At 45.7% G+C, this 12,847-nt stretch overlaps 1 non-coding gene across 1 annotated transcript; it reads left to right on the plus strand.

Moving 5' to 3' along the window:
• Positions 1-9,297: 9,297 nt before the first annotated feature.
• Positions 9,298-9,379, plus strand: trnas-gcu (transfer RNA serine (anticodon GCU)). The gene has a single exon. It is a non-coding gene; the product is annotated as a tRNA-Ser (tRNA).
• Positions 9,380-12,847: the final 3,468 nt, after the last annotated feature.

Here is a 12,847-nt window from a genome sequence, read left to right on the forward strand (position 1 = left end):
TTGAAGTTTTTATTTTTCAATGCGATGAGGGTTTCCTCCTCTCCCACCCATTCAGGCAGTGAATTCCCGACACCCACCGCCCTCTGGCTGGGAATTAAATCTTCCGCTCCCCTCTAATCCTTCGACCAATTATCTTAGATCTATGTACCCTGATTATTGACCTCCCTGCTAAGGGAAATAGGTTCTTGCTATCCACTCTATCTAGGCCCGTCATAATTTTATACACCTTAATTAAATCTCTCAAAAGCCTCATCAGTTCCAAAGCAAACAACCCCAGCCTATCCAATCTATCGTCATCGTTAAAATTCTCCAGTTCTGCCAACGTTGTCGTAAATGTCCTCTGTACCCTCTCTAGTGCAATCACACCTATCCTGTAATGTGTGACCACAACTGTATGCAGTATTCTGGCTGTGGCCTAACTATTGTTTCATACATTTCTTCCATAACCTCCCTGCTCTTTAATTCTATGCCTCGCAAATAAAGGAGAGTATCCTTTGTGACTTCACAACCACCTTATCTACCTGTTCTACTACCTTCTGGGATCTGTGGACATGCACTCCAAGGTTCCACTGTTCATCTGCATCTCTCAGTCTCCTCCCAAGCAATGTACTTTCAGAGCAACTAATTCTGAAACGTCTTACTTCATAATTCAAGTCGTACAGTCGAAACCAATTTGGTAAAGGGAGACTAATACTGGTCACTGGAAGTAGTTAATGCACAACTTGATATTGCTGTGCACCAGAATAGAAAACGAGATTGGATGGACAGAAGAGGTCTGAAAGGATGGCCGATCGGCAGTGGGAGGCAGCGCACATTTTCACTGGTGTACGATTTCAATGTCAGCGGTTCGTGGGTCTCGGGGTATGATTCTCGCTTCGAGCTTTTGCGTTAAATGGTATACGTGAGATCTCAGTTTCAAATTCCGCACGATCTTTCCTATCTCAGTGCTTTTCGTGAAAAGTCAGCAATTAGCTTCCGACATCATTTCGGTGTTGCTGTTGGGAGAATTGATTTTTTTCCAGAGAATGTTTGAGCTCCAGAGGACAGGGTGTGGAAGTTTCCAAGGCGCAACACACGTGAAGGAGCGGGGGAGTGGGACGAACTGGATCGCTCTGACAATGAGCCGGCACGGGCTCAATGGACCGAATAGCCTCCTTCTGTGTTGTTACCATTTTATGACTGTATGATTCTATGTATTCTCTTTATTTTCTTTGCATGAATTTCTTTATCTCTCCCTGTCTCTGTCTCTTGTATTGTCCCCTGATGGACTTCTCAGGCTTCCTGAAACGGCGATGCCTGATCGAATCTGCAACACCAGCAGAGAAGGTCAATAAGAAATAGGAGCAGGAGTCGGCCAATCGGCCCCTCGAGCCTGCTCCGCCATTCAATAAGATCATGGCTGATCTGATCCTAACCTCAAATCTAAATTAATGTCCAATTTCCTGCCCGCTCCCCGTAACCCCTAATTCCCTTTTCTTCTCGTAAACTGTCGATTTCCGTTTTAAATTTATTTAATGATGCAGCTTCCACAGCTTCCTGGGGCAGCAAATTCCACAGACCTACTACCCTCTGAGTGAAGAAGTTTCTCCTCATATCAGTTTTGAAAAAGCAGCCCCTTATTCAAAGATTATGCCCCCTAGTTCTAGTTTCACCGATCCTTGGGAACATCCTTACCGCATCCACCCGATCAAGACCCTTCACAATCTTATATGTTTCAATAAGATCGCCTCTCATTCTTCTGAACTCCAATGAGTAGAGTCCCAATCTACTCAACCTCTCCTCATATGTCCACCCCCTCATCCCCGGGATTAACCGAGTGAACCTTCGTTGTACCGCCTCGAGAGCAAGTATGTATTTTCTTAAGTATGGAGACCAAAACGGTATGCAGTATTCCAGGTGCGGTCTCATCAATACCTTATATAACTGCAGCAATACCTCCCTGTTTTTATATTCTATCCCCAGAGCAATAAAAGCCAACATTCCGTTGGCCTTCTTGATCACCTGCTGCACCTGCATACTAACTTTTTGATTTTCTTGCACGAGGACCCCCAGATCCCTTTGTACTGTAGTACTTTCCAGTTTCTCGCCTTTAAGATAATAACTTGCTCTCTGATTTTTCCTGCCAAAGTGCATAACCTCACATTTTCCAATATTGTATTGCATCTACCAAATCTCCGCCTGCTCACCCAGCCTGTCTGTATCCCCCTGTCGGTTTTTTATGTCTTCCTCCCTCTCCACTTTCCCTCCCATCTTTGTATCATCTGCAAACTTTGATATGTTACACTTGGTCCCCTCCTCCAAATCGTTAATATAGATTGTAAAGAGTTGGGGACACAGCACCGACCCCTGCGGAACACTACTGGCTACTGGTTGCCAGTCCGAGAATGAACTGTTTATCCCAACTCTCTGCTTCCTGTTAGATAACCAATCCTCCACCCATGCCAGAATATTACCCCCAATCCAGTGATTCTTTATCTTAAGCAATAATCTTTTATGTGGCACCTTGTCGAATGCCTTCTGGAAGTCTAAATACACTACGTCCACTGGTTCCCCTTTATCCACCCTGCACGTTATGTCCTCAAAGAACTCAAGCAAATTTGTCAGACATGACTTCCCCATCGTAAAGCCATGCTGACTTTGTCCTATTAAATTATGTTTATCCAAATGTTCCGCTACTGTCTCCTTAATAATAGATTCCAAAATTTTACCCACCACAGATGTTAGGCTAACTGGTCTATAATTTCCAGCCTTCTGCCGACTACCCTTTTTAAATAAGGGTGTTGCATTTGCAGTTTTCCAATCTGCCGGGACCTTTGCCGAGTCCAGAGAATTTTGGAAAATTATTACCAAAGCATCCACAATCCCAACTGCCAGTTCCCTCAAGACCCTCGGATGTAAGCCATCAAGTCCAGGGGATTTATCCGCCTTCAGTCCCATTATTTTACTGAGTACCAATTCCTTAGTGATTTTAATCGTATTTAGCTCCTCCCCCCCTCGAGCCCCCTGTTTGTCCAGTGTTGGGATATTCTTAGTGTCATCTACCGTAAAGATTGAAACAAAATATTTATTCAGCATTTTTGCCGTTTCCATGTTTCCCACCATTATTTTCCCGTTCTCATCCTCGAAAGGGACCGACGTTTACCTTTGCCACCCTTTTTTCTTTTTATATAACTATAGAAACTCTTGCTATCTGCTTTTATATATTTTGCTAATTTATTTTCATAATCTATCTTCCCTTTCATAATCAATCCTTTAGTTACTTTTTGCTGTCTTTTGAAGTCTTCCCAATCTTCTATCCTCCCACTAAGTTTGGCTACCTTATATGTCCTTGTTTTTAGTCGGATACTGTCCTTAATTTCTTTACTTAGCCACGGATGGCTGTCATTTCTTTTACACCCTTTTTTCCTCAGTGGAATATTTTTTTTTTGAAATTTGTAAAATAACTCCTAGAATGAACACCATTGCTCATGTACCGTCTTACCCTTTAATCTATTTTCCCAGTCCACTTTAATCAATTCCGCTCTCATACAATCATAGTCTCCTTTATTCAAGCTCAGTACGCTTGTTTGAGAACCAATCTTCTCACCCTCTAATTCGATATGGAATGTCACCATGTTATGGTCACTCATTCCAAGGCGATCCTTAACTAGGACATTAATAATTAATCCTGGCTCATTACACAGGACCAGGTCCAAGGTTGCTTGGCCCCTTGTTGGATAAGTTACATACTGCTCAAGAAATCCATCCCTAATACACTCAATAAACTCTTCCTCAAGGCTGCCCTGACCAATTTGATTTGTCCAGTTAATAAAGAAAGATTGAGACAGTAGGAAAATAAAAAGTGCAACCCCGCTGCTGCAGCCAATGTCTTCACATTAATGTTTTCTTCGTTCACTGGATGTGGGCGTCGCTGGCGAGGCCGGCATTTATTGCCCATCCCCAATTGCCCCTTGAGAATGTGGTGGTGAGCCGACTTCTTGAACCGCTGCAGTCCGTGTGGTGAAGGTTCTCCCAAAGTGCTGTTAGGAATGGAATTCCAGGATTTTGACCAAGCGACGATGAAGGAACGGCGATATATTTCCAAGTCGGGATGGTGTGTGACTTGGAGGGGAACGTGCAGGTGGTTTTGTTCCCATGTGCCTGCTGCTCTTGTCCTTCTAGGTGGTAGAGGTCGTCGGTTTAGGAGGTGCTGTCGAAGAAGCCTTGGCGAGTTGCTGCAGTGCATCCCGTGGATGGTACACACTGCAGCCACTGTACGCAGGTGGTGAAGGGAGTGAATGTTTAGGGTGGTGGCTAGGGTGCCATTCAAGGGGGCTGCTTTGTCCTGGATGGTGTCGAGCTTCTTGAGTGTTGTTGGAGCTGCACTCATCCAGGCAAGGGGAGAGTATTCCATTATACTCCAGACCTTAGCCTTGTAGACGGCGGAAAGGCTTTGGGGAGTCAGGAGGTGAGTCACTCTCCGCAGAATACCCAGCATCTCGTCGCCACAGCATTTACATGGCTGGTCCAGTAAATTTTCTGGTCAATAGTGACCGCCAGGATGTTAATGGTGGGGGATTCGGCGATGGTAATGCCGTTGAACGTCAAGGGGAGGTGGCTGGACTCTCTCTTGTTGGAGATGGTCATTGCCAGGCACTTATCTGGCGCGAATGTTACTTGCCACTTGTCATCCCAAGCCTGGATGTTGTCCAGGTCTTGCTGCATGCGGACTCGGACTGCTTCGTTATTTGAGGGGTTGCGAATGGAACTGAACACTGTGCAATCATCAGCGAACATCCCCATTTCTGACCTTATGATGGCGGAAAGGTCATTGATGAAGCAGCTGAAGATGGTTGGGCCGAGGACACTGCCCTGAGGAACTCCTGCAGCAATGACCTGGGGCTGAGATGATTGGCCTCCAACAACCACTACCATCTTCCTTTGTGTTAGCCACTGGAGAGTTTTCCCCTGATTCCCATTGACTTCAATTTTACTAGGGCTTCTTCGTGTCACACTCGGTCAAATGCTGCCTTGATGTCAAGGGCAGTCACTCTCACCTCACCTCTGGAATTCAGCTCTTTTGTCCATGTTTGGACCAAGACTGTAATGAGGTCTGGGGCCGAGTGGTCCTGGCGGAATCAAACTGAGCATCGTTGAACAGGTTATTGGTGAGTAAGTGCCGATTGATAGCACTGTCAACGACACCTTCCATCACTTTGCTGATGATTGAGAGTCGACTGATGGGGCAGTAATTGGCCAGATTGGATTTGTCCTGCTTTTTGTTGACAGGACATACCTGGGCAATTTTCCACATTGTCGGGTAGGTGCCAGTGTTGTAGCTGTACTGAAACAGCTTGGCTAGCGGCGCAGCTAGTTCTGGAGCACAAGACCTCAGTACTACCGCCGGAATGTTGTCGGGGCCCATAGCCTTTGCTTTATCCAGTGCATTTAGCCGTTTCTTGATCTCACGTGGAGTGAATCGAATTGGTTGATGACTGGCTGCTATGAATATGGGGAGGAGGCCGTGATGGATTCGTCCACTCGGCACTTCTGGCTGCAAACGCTTCCAGCCTCGTCTTTTGCACTCACGTGCTGGACTCGTCCATCACTTAAGGATGGGGATGTCTACAGAGTTCACAGAGCCTCCTCCTCCCGTTAGTTGTTTAATTGTCCACCACCATTCACGATTGGCTGTGGCAGGACTGCAGAGCTTTGATCTGATCCGTTGGTTGTGGATTCGCTTTGCTCTAATCTATAGCATGTTTAGCATGCATTTAGTCCTGAGTTGTAGCTTCACCAGGTTGGCACCTCATTTTTAAGTACGCCTGGTGCTGCTTCTGGCATGCTCTTCCACACTCCTCATTGTACCCGGATTGATTCCCTGGCTTGTTGGCAGAGTGAGGAATATGCCGGGCGAAGAAGTTACAGATTGTGCTGGAATACAATTATGCTGCTGCAGGATGGCCACACAGCACCTCATGGAATGCCCAGTTTTGAGCTGCTGGATCTGTTCTGAATCTATCCCATTTAGCACGGTGGTAGTGCCACACAACACGTTGGATGGTATCCTCAGTGCGAAGACAGGACTTCGTCTCCACGAGGACTATGCAGTGGTCACTCCTACCAATACTGTCATGGACAGATGCATTTGCGCCACGTCGATTGGTGAGGCCGAGGTCAAGTTGGTTTTTCCCTCGTGTTGATTCATTCACCATCTACAGTCGGCCCAATCTTGCAGCAATGCCCTTCAGGCCTCGGCGAGTAGTGGTGCTACCGAGCCACCTTTGGTGATGAGCATTGAAGTCCCCCAACTACCCTCAGTGCTTCCTCCAAGTGATGTTCAACATGGAGGAGGACTGATATCAGCTGCTGAGGGCTTGTCAGTAGGTGGTTTCACTTGCCCATGTTTGACCTGATGCCATGAGGTCCACAGTCAATGTTGAGCACTCCCATCCTGACTGCATATCACTGTACCGCCACTGTCTGCTCCGTCTGTCCTGCCGGTGGGACAGGACATACCCAGGGATGCTGATGGAAGAGTCTACGGATTTTGGCTGAAAGGTATGATTCTGTGAGTATGGCTATGTCAGGCTGTTGCTTGACAAGTCTGTGGGACAGCTCTCCCAATTTTGGCACAAGTCCCCAGATGTTCGTGAGGAGGACTTTGCAGGGTCGACTAGGCTTGTTTTGAGCCTTTGTCGTGTCTGGTGCCTAGTGGCCCGTCCGGTTTTATTATGACTTTTTTTAATCGAGATTTTACAACTGAGTGGCTTGCTTGGCCATTTTAGAGGGCAATTAGGAATGAACCACATTGGTCGCTGTGGGTCTGGAGTCACATAGAGGCCAGACTGGGTAAGGAAGGCAGGTTTCCTTCCCTGAAGGGCATGAGTAAACCGGATGGGTTTTTACAACAATCCGGTTGTTTCATGGCCACCATTACTGATACTGGTATTTTAATTCCAACTTTTATTTTTCATGAATTGAATTTCTCCAGCTGTCATGGCGGGATTATGAACTCGTGACCCCGGATTATGAGTCCAGGCCTCTGGCTTATTAGCAACTTAACATAACCACTATGCTACTGTATCTCTTCGCGCTCCACTAAGTCACTCTCTTTTCATTCCTCTTATTTCGTGCTTTTTCTTTCTGCCTCCAGCACCTTTGTCTGTATCCTGTTTTTGTTCTCTCATGTGTCTCTGCTGGATGATCCAAAATTCAGACCTGTCGCTTCTTCCAGCATTTTCTTCCTTCCACAATCATCGTCCATTTCATTGAGACTTTCCTGCGGCCTTGCCAACTGTAACATTCACTTTCACATTCTTACGCCTTTAAGTTTGCTCCACATCGACCGCTGTTTCTCGGGGGCACATGTCCCGCTCGCACCAATGTTCATTTGTGCCTTGAAACCAATCGATACATTTCGATCTGCGTGACTGTTCCATCGACAAGCACGAAGAAAGCAGGGCTGGCATTCGGAAGGACAGCGGCATACTTTTCCGTGAAATTTCCATGGGGTGTCTTGTGACACGGGGGATGTTAACTGAAGAACTGGGTTTTGTTTTCATGGTCGTTGGCGCTTTTTCCCGAGCAGTTGATGTGCGGGAGAGACGGGCGGCGCGACATAGCTGCGAATTACGGCTGAAAGGTGCACTTTTGTCAGTCTGGGCGGTACAGTAAGACCGGAAATGTTCCGCTTGATCTTAATAGGTCTGTGGAAATGTCCGATTGAAAAGGAATGAGGAGAAATGAGAAGCGCGGGAATGGTGAAAAAGTGTCGATGACAGGAGGTTGGCCGTGAGCGAAAGGTCCTTTGAATGTCCGTCGCGGAGGGGATTTTGTTCAGAAACGACAGACTTTAAAGCGTGTGGGGAAAGTGAAGTGCGAGCTTTGTCCTTGGGTCAAACTGGGTGTTTTCAGGAAAACAGCCATTGTGAATTCACAAAAATGAAAACAGAAAATGCTGGAAACACTCAGCAGGTCAGGCAGCACCTGTGGAGAAAGAACCAGAGGTAAGCTTTCAGCCCTCTGAACTTTTATATCGGAAATGGACAGACTGGTATGGAGGAGAGCAATGCAGTTGTCCAAGATAGTGGAGTCAATCTTTCGATTATGTGGGTTCGAATCCCCCCTCTGCTACAATTAGTAGAGCTGTTCATTTTGGCCGCGTCACCCAAAAATCTTCTTTCCAAAGAAGTGCGTTTCCGCATTGCTGGCTCACATCTGTTTGCACAAATCAGCAAAGTCTGAATTGCCACCCAAAATGTTTCTTGCACGGAGGTGTTGGGATTGTAAGGGGTGATCTGGGTGAAGTTTCAATCAAAGTGCGCAATGGCCCACTGGTAAACGAAGTATCTCTCGTGGTGAGCATAAGATGAAAGACATGCACCATAATTATGTATTTCTTCTCTGCATCACACTCGGATTTATTATCAGGGAATGGTGATGAGCAGGTGGATTTACGTCACGCTCCGGTCGCTTTGCATCGCCCCCGACACACAGAATAGAATCATAGAAAGGTTACAGCATGCAAAGAGGCCATTCGGCACATCGAGTCCGTACCGGGTCTCTGCAAGAGCAATCCAGCAAGACCCCACCCCGCCCTTTCACTGTCGCCCTGTATTTTTTTTTCATTTCATATACTTATCCAGTTCCCTGTTGAAGGCCATGATTGAATCTGCCTCCACCACCCCTCGGGCGGTGCATTCCAGATCCGAAACACTCGCTGTGTAAAAAAGTTTTTCCTCATGTCACCTTTCGCTCTTTTGCAAAACACCTTAAATCTATGTCCTCTGGTCATTGACCCTTCGGCCAATGGGAACAGTTTCTCTCTATCTACTCTGTCCAGATCCTTCATGATTTTGAATTCCTCCATTAAATCTCCTCGCAACCGTCTCTATTCCAAGGAGAACAACCCCAGCTTCTCCAGTCTATCCATGAAACTAAAGCCCCTCATTCATGGAATCTTTCCAGGAATCACCCACCATCAACATTCTGGTGATCACCATGAACCAGAAAGTTAACTGGACCAGCCATATTGATACTGTGGCGACAAGAGCAGGTCAGAGATTGGATATTCTGCGCCGAGCAACTCACCTCCTGACTCCCCAAAGCCGTCCCACCATCTGCAAGGCGCAAGTCAGGATTGTAATGGATTACTCATGTGATAGTCACCTACATGAAATATTAACTCTGTTTCTATATCTAAAGATTCTGCCTGACCTGCTGAGGATGTCCAGCATTTATTGTTTTGATTTCAGTTTGGCAACATAGCCAGTATTTCCATTTTGAATAAAGGAGCTTGTGCAAGTTTGTTCATGCGACGAGGTGGCCGAGTGGTTCAGGCGATGGATTGCTAATCCATTGTGCTCTGCACGCGTGGGTTCGAATCCCATCCTCGTCGATGTTCAGTATTTTTTCATTCAGTCCATCCAGAAGGTCAGGTCCCTTCCTTCTCGAAAAGGCCAACGGAGGTTTCTGCAAGAGAAACTTACGTACCATAATTATGATTTATGTCCGGATCATTCCGTGTCTGTGTCTGTTCAAAAGGGATGTGCTCTCAGTCCCGGATCATTCCGTGTCTGCGTCTGTTCAAAAAGGGATTTGCTGTAAGTCCCGGATCATTCCGTGCCTGTGTCGGTTTCAATGGAATGTGCTGTCAGTCCCGGATCATTCCGTGTCTCTATCTGTTTAAAAGGGATGTGCTGTCAGTCCCGGATCATTCCGTGTCTGTGTCTGTTGAAAAGGGATGTGCTGTCAGTCCCGGATCATACCGTATCTGTTTCACCCGATTTTCTTGATACCTTTTTCCTTCTGAACTGAAATGACGATCCTCTCTCGAGAAGAAGGTTCACCGCCTGCTGTTGAGATCAAGTTCATTCTGCTGGGCTTCCATTCCAGTCACCGCAATCTATCCCCCATTCAGACCTACCCCCGCCTGGACATTATAATCTGCGATATTCATAAGGGAATGGTGAATCCAAATATCATGGTTATAATTTTCTTTGCTCCACAACACTGAAAATTATCAATTCCAACGATTCAGAAGCTAATCATAGAATCATAGAATCTTACAGCATAGAAGGAGGCCATTCGGCCTTAGTACCTTTGCCGGCTATTTTTCGAAGACCTGTCCAAATTAGACCCACACCCCAGATTCTCCCCATAACCCTGCAAATTAGTCCTCTTCAAGTACATGTCCAATTGCCTTTTGAATGATCCTGTGGAATCTGCTTCCACCATCCTTTCAGGAAGTGCGTTCCTGATCTTAACAAACCCTCTGTGTGAAAAAAAAATCTCTTAAATTCCTCTCTAGTTATTTTGCCAAATATTTTAAATCTGTGATCTCTGGTTACCGACCCACTTGCCAGAGGAAACAGTTTCTCCCTACTTGCTATTTCAAAACCCCTCATTATTTTGAATATCTCTGTCATGTCTCCCGTTAACCATCTCTGCTGTAAGGGGAATAATCCCAGCTTCTCCAATCTCTCCACATAACTGAAGTCCCTCATCACTGGTATCATCCAGGTCAACCTGCTCTGAATCCTCTTCAATCCCTTTTCATCCTTCGTATAGTATGGTGCCCAGAAGTGTACAAGACATTCCAGCTGAGGCCTAACTAGTGATTTGTAAAGGTTTAGTGTGACTTCCTTGTATTTAAATTCAATGCCCCCATTTACAAAGCCAAATATCCCATACGCTTTTTTAACTACCTTATCAACTTGCCCTGTTTTGTGAATATGATCCCCCAGGTCCCTCTGCTCTTGCAACCCCCCCATAAATTGTTCCATTTAGATTATACTGCCTCTTCTTGTTCTTCTTCCAAAAGTGCATCACTTCACACTGATCGGCGTTAAATCTGTCACGTAACTGCCCATTTCACCATTCTGTCCATGTCCTCCTGAAGTCTGCTGCTATCTTCCTCAATATTTTCTCCGTTGCCAAGTTTTGTATCATCCGCAAACTTCGAAACGGTACTCCCTATTCCTACATCCAAGTCATGTGTATATAAGAAGAAAAGCAATAGTCCTAATACCGACCCCTGGGGGATTCCACTGCATATTTCTCTCCAGTCAGAAAAACATTCGTTCACCACGACTCTCTGCCTCCTGTCCTTTAGCTAATTACGTGCTCACGTTAACACCGGTCATTTAATCCCATCTGCTTCTAGTTTTCGAATAAGTCTGTTATGTGTTAATTTCTAAAATGTGTCCTCAAAATAAATGTAACCCCGTAATTTAATTCTTAAGCAATGAGAATACAGATATTAAGACCGAATGATAGATTGGGTTCATTCCCATTACCCGAAGTTGACGGGACCCGAGGAGGTGAAAACCCATCTGGGTTTATATTTTCCAAAAACGGAGACGAAAATCGCAAAGCTCATCCCGTCGAAATCCAACAATTGGACTGAAGATCCGACTTTCTGGAAACCCGGGCGTTCCAGAAACCCTTCTGGAACGCCCGGGTTTGCAGACCTGGCCGTTCAAAGAAACCGGATAAGACCATCCGGGGGAAACACAGAGAGAGAAGAAACGCAGACAGAGATATCGAGATACATGCAAAGAAAAATAGTATCAATCTCCAAATTCTGTGATTGAGCAGAATTTAAGGTGCAGCTTAAAGGCAATTCGTGAAATCTTCGAGGTGGACATACGGGAACTCTGCCAGACTGCATGTTCTAGACATGTATCCAACGCTACACGTGCAGTCTGCAGCCGTGTGGTTCATTGTGGAACCCTTGCCTGACGGCGGCAAACCATGAGTTTGTTTCCAGGACAATGCAGCATCCTTTACCTTTTGTATTCTGTGCCCATGAGATCGCCTGAGTTGGGATAAATTCATGTGACGGCTTCAATCGGTCCAACTTCTTGAAAGATTATCTTCATTTCCTCTACGTGTGTTGCTTGGACAAACTTTCTGCATTCTGTCCTCTGGTGCTCAAACATGCTCTGCTGGAGATAAGTCAAACCTGCCTTCTGCACCGCTGAAAGGAAATGAGAAGCCAATTGGTGATCTTTGACTGAAAATGGGGACACAACGGGGCTCAACGGGTTTTGAACCAGTGAAACTCCCTGACCGAGAATCAGACCCGAAGACCAACTGGCAACAGAGCCGTGCAGCCACTGTAAAATTTTACTGCAACGCAGCCGATCCGCCATCCTTTCAGAACGCTCTGTCCATACAATCCCGCTTTCTTGTACGATATACGATGTCGAAAAATGTCAGGTTCTACACCAATTATATCATATCAACAACATCAAATTCCTTTTGAATGTACGACTTGTGTTATCAAGTCACACTTTACAGAATGAATTGCTCTGAAACGACATTGTTGTTTACACGCGACCATAAATATACTTTACTCAAATTGCTGCTTTCATTCACTATGAGAGCGAAGAGCCATGAATGTGGAGACATTAGCTACAATTTATCAGCTGGGTTGCACCTTTCCTTTTCCTACTCTCTCAGTCTTTTTTTCCTTTACCCTTTTCTGCTATTGTTGCCGGTTAGATCAGCTCTCGCCATTCAAGGAAACCTGAGAAGTCCATCGGGGACAACACAGAGAGACAAGAGACAGAGACAGGGAGAGATAGAGAGATGCAGGCAAAGAAAATAAAGAGTATAAATGTCAGGTTTTGCAAACTAGCAGAATTTAAGTTACAGGTTGGGAGAGATTCCTTCTCGGGTCTTGAAGTCTTTCAAGAGAAGTTCTGACACTAATTAAAAGCACCGGCCACGCTGTCGAATCTCTCATTCTGGGAGAGAGATAAATGCGGTCAATTAACTCCAATTAATCTATTTCAGCACTGAAGTGATCTTTTAACAGTTGCTCTGCGAGCAGAATTCAACCCTGCGCAGGAAAACCTCA

Source organism: Heptranchias perlo, chromosome 20 (genome assembly GCF_035084215.1).
Source record: "Heptranchias perlo isolate sHepPer1 chromosome 20, sHepPer1.hap1, whole genome shotgun sequence".
Taxonomy (NCBI): Eukaryota; Metazoa; Chordata; class Chondrichthyes; order Hexanchiformes; family Hexanchidae; genus Heptranchias; species Heptranchias perlo.